The following is a 9495-nucleotide window of genomic DNA, read 5'->3' on the forward strand; positions in this document are numbered from 1 at the left end:
AGGGTTTGTGCCGACCACAATTTTGTATCAATGGAGTGTGGAGTGTGATCGGAGCCATTGGATCGGCAATGGATGGTCTGAAGTAGTCGAACCATTTGGGCTGAGATGGGCCTTCTTTCATTCCTTATCTGCTTAACTTTTTTCTTTTTATTTTTCATTTATAGCACTATTCTAAAATAATATATAAAAATAATTATCTTATATGTCCAAATATATTTTTTACATGTAATAGACAACATATAAGTTGTCAAGTAGGAGTTTTAAGAATTTTTGAACAGATTTGATATATATTGTCAATTAAATGAATTTCTATGTGCTTTTCGAAAGTAATTTAATGTTGGACTATGTGTAGTGTACCTCCAAAAAGATTCAAAAAATTATAGAAAATTATATTTAAACTCGCATGTTCCATTATATCCCATGTCTTGGAGATTGATGAAAAATTCAATGGTCTTCTAGGGACAATTCAAACTTCTATCTCCAAATGACAACATAATAATTAGAAAAATATCCAAATCTGGTCAAAAAATTCTACAAATTGACATGGTGATATAGTTTTGGTTCATAATCTTGCAATAAAAAAATTAAATGGTTTCCATAAAGTGAGATAATACATTATTCACAAAATGGTACATCTCTCACATAGTTTCTTGTAATTGAAGTCAAACTTTAAGATTTGAACTCCTCATAACATGATCAAATTTGTATGCAGCTCAATTTTGGCCACCACCTTATATTGACCATAACATTGGAAAATATCATGTTATATTAGAAATTATTATTCAAAAATATATTTTTTCTGTTCTTTATTAAGTTGGTAGAAAACATGTCATAAGGGAAAAAAATCAAGACATATCAATTAACATATAAACAAACACTACCAAATAAAATATTATAATTTTATAAAAATATAGAAAAAAGAACTATCAAATTTAGAGTTCTTGTGAGGGAGAAATACTAGTTAGAAATTTTGATTATGGATTAAAAAGGAAAAAATAGACTATCCATGTGGGCGGATACTGAACGACGCTACGTGGCGCACGGTACCAATGGTCCACGCGCCCGCGCTCTCGCTTACCTTCAGTGGTAGACTGCAACTGGAAGGAGTCGATGAGAAGGTGGGAAGTGCGGATGATTAGAATTAAACCTAACTAACAGATCTGGACGCAAATCAATTGGTGGCCTAGTGGTTGATATGCTCGCTCTAAGTCTCAAGGGCAGGGTTCGGACCTCTGTCGCAGCCAAATTTTTTTGGTTGTTTTTGTGGGCGCGCCGGGTGACGTACTGCACACAGAACAAATATTGATAGCCAAAATTTATTGAAGCTGGGCTACCCAGTGGTAAGACACCCTCTAGCCATTGGTCAAGCTCCCATGTTCGAGTACCAACTTTTGCAATTTTTACTGTTTTATCACTTTTTATTTCTTTATATAACATTTTAAATTGTAAGACAATCTTAAAGCCACCCATGAAGTAGTGGTAAGGCTCTTGTGCATGTAGCTGGAATGCCACAATTCGAGTCTTTTTTATAAGACTTCGTGGCCCATGTGTGCCTTTTTTTTTCATATTTTCAAGTCTAAAACATCCTTGCCCTTATGTTGACCTTTTTTCTCATGTTTTCAAGTTTATTAAAACCTTCTTTTACCTTCATGCTAATCTATGACGAATTTTGTAGAATGTCACTGGTTAGCGGGCTGAACTGTGACAAACTTGATAAAGCGTCACTATATTATGGGCCTCATATCCACTATTACAGATTCGTGACGTTCTATGAAAACATCACGGAAAAATCGTCATAGATTAAATAGTTTCTTGTAGTGAAAAGGGAGCGCCCACCCCTCATTTCAGCACACACCATTTGGAGAGGAGAAGAGTCCAAGCAAGATGTAGTCCACTTAGTAGAATAGGGAGAGTGTGAGGTGAGAGTCTTGGCGAAAGTCAATGTAAAGGAGCGGTGCCGAGTTCTCTTGGCCTTACTCCATTTTGTAAGCCACCTCGGAGGAATGGAATATCTTCAGAGTGAAGTTCCTCGTCGTCGGTATCTCGCTAGTCGTTCTCTTTACTTCTGTTACTTGTTTACTTTCTGTCATTGATCTGCGGGATCCCTAGTCTACATAAGTAGCAAGTTCTACTTATTTGAGAGTGCTTTCTGTCTTGCTGGGAAGCAGGAGTGCATAACTCGATAGTGTTAGGCGTGGTGCCCCAAACTTCCCCTCCCTCGGTCCTTCGCAACTCCTTCATAAAAGAAACCATACCCGAGCCATCAGCGCCGGTGGGGTCGGCTCTCGCCTCTTCAGCGTTTTTCTTCCTCTTCTCGGCCCAGGTCACCGCAGCCTTCGTAGACAAAGGTTTCGTGGAAGTCGACGCTGGTGGCTTCGAAGTGGCTGTTGACATTTCTTAGCATCGCCATTAGGAGGGGTTAGTTCTTAGCAACGGTGCCACGGAAATGTCGTGTGGTATGTCTTAACGTTTACAGAAGGATCCTCAAGCGCACGGATAAACCAATGTAGCATTTCACCCCGAAGTATTCAGGGTATCGTTATTTATATTTTCCCAAGGGATGGCTAGGTTGTGTAAAGTTTATTTACTAGTTTCATAACCATGACACGTATGAAGTAAGATGAAGACCATGACTACACAGGGGTAAGTGATAAATAATAGATAATCAGGGGTAATGTGACACACACAGAACAGCCAACTCTCATGAATAAAGAATAAACAAGCAATCATATGGTTAGTGGGAGCATAGGCAAAGATTCGTAGTATACTATTCATGTTAGCAGATAAGTTACGTTAGCCACATGCTTAGAACTATAGGTGCCAGGAAATTAGGGACATCAGGGATAATGACCCGCACTGGAGAACATACAGTCCCGTTTCATCTTTGCATGAACTCCTACACGATACCCGAACGTCGGGGAGTACGCTAACCGAGAAGCAGCTTCCCGGCGGACTGACAGGGCTGTCACCACCTGCGGTCTACCCCAGTCACACCGTGGAGTACCGTCATATCCGAAGGATCCCGCATACCCGGGCACCATGCCCGCATATGAAGTCACTACCCTAGCACCCCCGAGTCCTAAACCCTTCGGATGGACAGATAAGATGCTAAGGCAAGCCCGAAAGCACAATGAACCTATATCCTTACCCAGATCATCTGGTCTAAGCAAGCAACTACTATAACTTGATAAATCACTGATCAAGGCTAAGTAAACTACGAACATAGCAAGATAACCAAAAACGAACTCAGAATGAATAGCATAATGAAAGTCGGAATACAAAGCCATACCAGAGGCTGAGGATTGCTCGCCGACCCCGAGGACGACTAGATTCGCTATGGAGATGAAGTACTTGCCTAGCTCCACTACCCTAAGGAGTACAAGTCACAAATGAGAGTGAGAGAGAGAGGCCTTCAAGTGGTGTGTGTGGTGAGAGTGGTGAGAGGCCCCTTATATAGTGCTTGAGGTAGGTTCCCGCCATCTCTATACATGGAAACATGCCAAACCGCCATTGGGAGGATAAGATCAGTCTTCCCGCCAAAACTCAGCTTGTTTGGCAGACAAAGGGGGCCGACCGAATCCCCCTTGCTGCCTCTGGCCACCGTCCTTCTCTGGTACACTGCCTGGTGGGTCCTGACGTCAGATGGTCGGTGCCGAGGCTTGGTTGGTCAGTTTGGTCTGGTTTGTGGGCCTCCTTTTGTATGTGTTACGTAGGACGGGATCGTCTGTGACTTCTGTCTGCGTATTCATCGTGTTTTCTTCTTATTCCAGACATGTGCTCCTGAAATCATAAATCTTCGAAAACAACTGTGGAGCTAGGTTAGTGATACAAATATGTGAGTAAAGATATAATTTTCCTTGTTTTATGAGTATAGTTGACGGTCATATTTCGCACTTAATGATCGTCAACAACACCCCCAAGCTAGCCTTTTGCTCGTCCCGAGCAAAACAAGGCGTTCGTTGTTGATCAGGAGTTGATGTTGAATTTCCAACTCATATTTAGGCACAACCGAATGCTTCTTACCTTGATTTTGAATAAGTTGGCTTTTGTTCCTACCTCTTACCTTACTCCTGTGGAGCTTATAGCTTCACCTCATCTTTGGCGGTTGAGAGTCAGAATGGTATCATAGAGTGCTCATATTTCTATCTCTTTAGTTCAACCGTCAATTCGGAGGTTTTGTAAGGTTTTTCAAAAAAAATTATAAAGTTCCTCGGATGATCTCTCAGATCGCTCAATGTGTATAATTCCTCACCAAGTCTTTTTATTATGCCTTGCTTCCTCTACCTATCTCTAATGGCTGTTTTTGTGGAGCTGTAGGTATGGAGGATTTGAAGGCATACTTGCTTCTCATATTTTGCTGAGTCAAAGACCGGATCCAAAGGAGAAACAAGTCATAAACCTTGATCAAGATGTGCAAGTGTGTGGATATTTTTGGTGGATGGTGTATGAACTCCTTTGTATGCACCATCTCTCTTTTTCTTTCTTTTTGGATAAGGGGCTATCTTTTTCCCTTTTTTGACATGCCTAAGCATGTGGCATATCTTCTTTGGGTATGCATCTTTTATTCTCTTTTCTTTTTGACATGCTGAAGCATGTGGCATACCTTCTTTGGGTATGCATCTTTCTTTTTTCATAGCCCTATATCCTTGATATATTTTTGAGAGAGAGTGGTGTCATACATGGACATGGAGTTTTATTTTGTGGATGGATGAAATTTTTGCTTCTAGTGTAGAAGCACGGCATGTGGTGGAAACATGTACGTGATCTTGATCATGGGAGTATGAAATGAATCTCACTAAGAGTCACAATAATTTTACAAAGCTCAATGAGATAGCAAGTTGCATATGTGGAAGGTTTTGAAATGAAAAACAACATATGGCTTTGGATAGGAATTTTAATATCATCGAGGAACTTTATTATATTTTTGTGTTTTCAAAATTAAATACTCCTGATGTCAAGTATCACATAAGAGAAATCATAGCAACTCTACTTAACCATATCATAACTCACAACAACTTAGATTTGGATCATACTTTTTTTTTGCTACCCACATGTTTCAAGTTTAAGGTTTGAACATTTTAAGCCAACAAACCCAAAACTAGGTAGAGCATAAAGTTGTAACTAAGCATATGAAGGAAATTAACAGAGCAACTATTCATCATCTCAACAAGGAAAACTTACACCATGCTTACTACACATAAAAGAAATATTTTTGGTGTTTTCTAAATTTTGCAAATTTTTATTTGTTTTTAGTTATACAAATTTTTATGGGTTTTCTGATTTTGCAAATTTTTATGGGTTTCATGCAAGATTATGAAAGCAGTAAAGATAAATGATACAAGTTACCTTTCGTGGGGGTCCTCCCCCAAGCTAGCTTCAGGCTTACTATGGCTGATCGGGGTTGAAACCCGTCCAGCGGCAGTACGCCCTCCACTCCTCCTGTCACTGCAACTGCAACTGCTCCATATCGTGGATTCTTTCGCCAGTGTGATGCTGCCATGCTTGGGTAGTATCGATGTGTTGGTTCAGCATCTCTTGTATGTTGTCGCCCTACACCCGCAGCTCACCTAGCTGCTGGGTGATTACACCGAAACCTCAGGACGAGGACGTCCGTCTGATGAGGTTCGGGGCTCCACCGGAGCTGGAACTGGTGGACCGGCGGCCTGGTGCCTACCGTGTCCACTCCTCTATGCTGGCGCTGTGCCATGACGATCCACCGGCCTCATGTTGATGTGTGTGATGTGGCTGCTGAGGCGGTGGTGTCGGTTCTGCCTCCCTTCTGGTCCTGCTTCTTGTCGTCCTGCCAGGCAAACCAGAAGATCTATGCCTACGACCTCCTTCTCGTGGAACGAGAAGGATGGTTAGCGAATAGCAATTATACAAATGGAACTCCGCATTGAGCAGCAGAATCTCATTTGTATAGCCCAAGTAAAAGAAAATCAAAGAGTCATTCGGGCCTTTCTTGAGTGTGTGACCTTGAATCAAATAAGCCACGTCGATATACGTACGGTCTCCCTCAATGAAAGGATTTGAATTCCCCTCTAAGGTACCGATACGTGTAGCGATACGAGTAATCAAAGAAGTGCACTCAATAGGACCCGTCATCTTGAAATTCGAAAGTCATTGCCTAACCAAAGCTTGCGCGGGGGAGATTTTGATCTTGTTGACCATGGCATAAAGTATGAGCAACTCGTCGTTGCGCACGGGTCGGACATCATCTCTTGGAAAGAGAGTGATGGTTAACCACTTGTGCATCAACTGAAGAGTTGGATTATGAATATCGCCGCACCGAGGTGCAAACTTAACATGGACAACTTGACCCAAAATCTGGCCCCAAAATTCATGACGATTAAAACCGCGGCAAGCTTGATCGAGAGAAATCGGCCAGCGTTTGTTGAAATCGAGGTGGCCGGCAAAAGTTTTCCAAGAAAGCAAATATTCTTCCCCGAAAAGTCAAAAATAGACCCTGGTTTTCACCTTCTAAAGAGTGCAAAGAAATTGGATGGTGCTCCTCAATGGGAACGAAGTTATCCCATCCAATTGCATGCCAAATGTTAGAAAAGTCTTCGTACATACCTATTTTGATGAGGAGGTCTAGATCGAATGCTCGGGTGTGGACGAAGCTTCTGTTCTTGAGGATGGCATAGCCTTGTCGTTCACGATCATCTCGCAATTTGAGGTACGGTGCATCTTCCGCATCAATCTATATGACCTCGGCTTGCATCTCTTCGTATTGTTCTTCTACTTTGTAATCCATCGTGCTTGGTGTAGGCGTAGGTTCGGGTGTGTACGAGCTTGATCCACCCCGAGAACGGGATGAACTTCCACCCGTCATCTTCTTGAATGTGCTGGAAACCTTCCGCCCTAAGCCTTTCATGATGGAACAAAAACACGTGCAACTCAAAAACGGGTTACGTTAGTGAAACCGAAATGAACGTTCTTACCTGTGAGTTGCTCCTTCTTTCTTGCTGCAAAGAAATGAAAGTGGGAGGTCTCTTGAATTCAAATCTTGAGCAAAAATCCAATGAAAATCCGAGAGCAAAGTTTGAGAGAGTTTGAGAGGGAGTGAGTGAATGAGAGTTGAGTGTGAGAGCTCAAAACTCACCCCTCGGCCTCTATTTAAAGGGAGAATGGCCGGGCACCGTTGGAGGAAACCAGCCACAACGGCTAGTGACCGTTGGAAAAAGCTGGGCCCAATAGCCGTTGGCAGGGGGCCGGCCGACCCTAGGGTTCGGCCGAACCCTAGGTGGGCCCCCTGCTGACAGCTAGGGCCCACTACCCTTCTAACGGTCAAAAACTTTTTAAACTTTGGTGCCGGCCAAACTTTGCTTCGAAAAGATGTTTAAATTTATTTTTCCAAAGGATTTTCATGCTCGTAAATATTTTTGGATTTTTGTGAAAAATAGAAAAGGTGCTAGAAAAGTTTTCTAGCATGCAAGGGTGTTTTGAAAATTCAAATATGCAGTGGAAAAAATTGAAAAAAGTCAAAAAATAAAATGGTGGAAAAGTAAACATGAGATACGTAAAGATTTACCTTTGGCAAGGGCTCGTCGTTTTGAGTCTAACGAGCAAGACCTTTCTCCTACTGTGATTACCACTGCTCAGCTCGTCCTAGAGAATTGGACAATGACGAGCTTGCGACCTTACGCCACACCTTCTTTGCACGTCTTCTCTTGGATCTCGTGGTCGTGGGTCTTGATGGTGGGGATTCTGGTGCATCCCAAAGTGCCTGCCCTTCGTCATCCTGTCGGTTCAAGATGCGCTACTCTTCCCTTTGTTTGAATCTGAAGAACATGTTCTCCTTTCCAATGGGGAAGCGGATTTCTCCTCTTCCCATGTCTATCCTTGCTCTGGCGGCCCTCAGGAATGGTTGCTCAAGGATGATCTCGATTCCGAGGTCACCTTCTATATCCATGACCACAAAGTCTGCAAGGACGAAGGAGTTTCGCACGCGGACTAGGACATTCTTGGCTATCCCCTCGGGATACCGGATTGTAGAGTCTATGAGCTGCACACACATATATGTTGGGGAGAGAGCAGGGTATAAGAGTTTCTCATATATTACCATGGTCATAATGTTGACACTAGCCCCCAGGTCGCAGAGTGCATGCTCATAGTATTGATCGAAGATTGAGCAGCTGATCATGGGGACCCCCGGATCTTCTTGAATTGCTGCTACCAGGCCATCCCAAGTGTCATTCTTTGGGGGATTGTACCTGCCTGCATGCCTGCCTGCATGGTTAATGCGGGAAGTTTGCCGGGGAAGGTTGCCCCACCCGGTAGACACCATATTTGCAGTTTCAACGGGAGATTCGGGTTGCCCCGGAATCTTCCCGGACTCAGAGATAGGAACAACAGCAGCGATTTGAGCCAGTTGTGTTTCTATCATTTTGTCGAAACTTAGTTGATTTTTAAGTGCAGAAGAAAGAGTTTCAACTTTAGCATTTATGCTTTCCAGAATTTTATCATTAGCAACAAGCTTCTTGTTTAGAGATTTGTTTATTTTAGCTTGGCCAAAAACTAGATCTCTCAAGGAGGGTTGGTTCGAATTGAAAATTGAGTTATAGTTGTTACCTCCTCCTTGGAATGGTGGGCATGCCTGACCCCACCCCTGGCCTCCTTGTGGACGGAACCCGCTGTTGTTGTTGATGTAGGCTACATCTTCTCGGGTTTCGGGGAAATCATTCGTCGAGTGTCCATCGTCACCACAAACCTCGCACGTTAAGTACGAGTTCATGGCATGGATGGGAACAACCATTTGTTGCCGGTTCCCTTCATCAAGCTTCTTCATTACGAGGTCCAGTTTGGTGGCAAGCATGTCCGTCTCCTTGACGGTATGCATTCCACCCTTGGTTCTGGGCTGGGAACGCTTCTCGTTCCAGCCCTGGTTGGAGACCATCTTTTCAATCAAGGCTGTAGCCTTGGCGATAGTAAGGTCCAGATAGGCTCCTCTAGCAACAGCATCAAGGTGGGCTCTGGATGTTGTCGTTAGCCCATTGTAGAAGCTTTGGAGCATGAGCCACTCGTCCATCCTGTGATGAGGACAGGTGAGTATGTATTCTTGCAGTCTCTCCCAAGCTTCTGGGATGGATTCCATCCCTATCTGCTGGAAACTTGAAATTCTTCCACGTAGGACAGTTGTTTTGCCCAACGGGAAGAATTTAGCGAGGAACGCCATGGAACATGTGTCCCACGTGCTGACGGCTTCTTTGTTCTTATAAAACCACTGTTTCGCCTTCCCTAGGAGGGAGAAAGGAAACAGACGGAGCCTAATGGCGTCAGCTGTAATGCCCCATATGGTTACGGTCTTGCAAAGCTCCAGAAAGTTCTGGAGATGGGTGTTGGCATCCTCATTCGGCTTGCCATAGAATGGGCTAGCCTGCACCATGTTAATGAGGTTGGACTTCAGCTCAAAGTTCACATCCCCAACATCAACGTTGGATCCAGTTGCCACATTGGTAGCTGAGGGGACAGAGAAGTCGCGGAGAGTCATCT

The 9495-nt window shown here is 43.4% G+C and overlaps 1 non-coding gene across 1 annotated transcript; it reads left to right on the forward strand.

Moving 5' to 3' along the window:
* The first annotated feature begins 9029 nt into the window (after window positions 1–9029).
* On the forward strand, window positions 9030–9136 carry LOC120668320. Its single transcript, XR_005672412.1, has one exon. It is a non-coding gene; the product is annotated as a small nucleolar RNA R71 (small nucleolar RNA).
* The last annotated feature ends 359 nt before the right edge of the window (window positions 9137–9495 follow it).

This window comes from Panicum virgatum, chromosome 3N, assembly GCF_016808335.1.
Source record: "Panicum virgatum strain AP13 chromosome 3N, P.virgatum_v5, whole genome shotgun sequence".
In the NCBI taxonomy this organism is placed as follows: Eukaryota; Viridiplantae; Streptophyta; class Magnoliopsida; order Poales; family Poaceae; genus Panicum; species Panicum virgatum.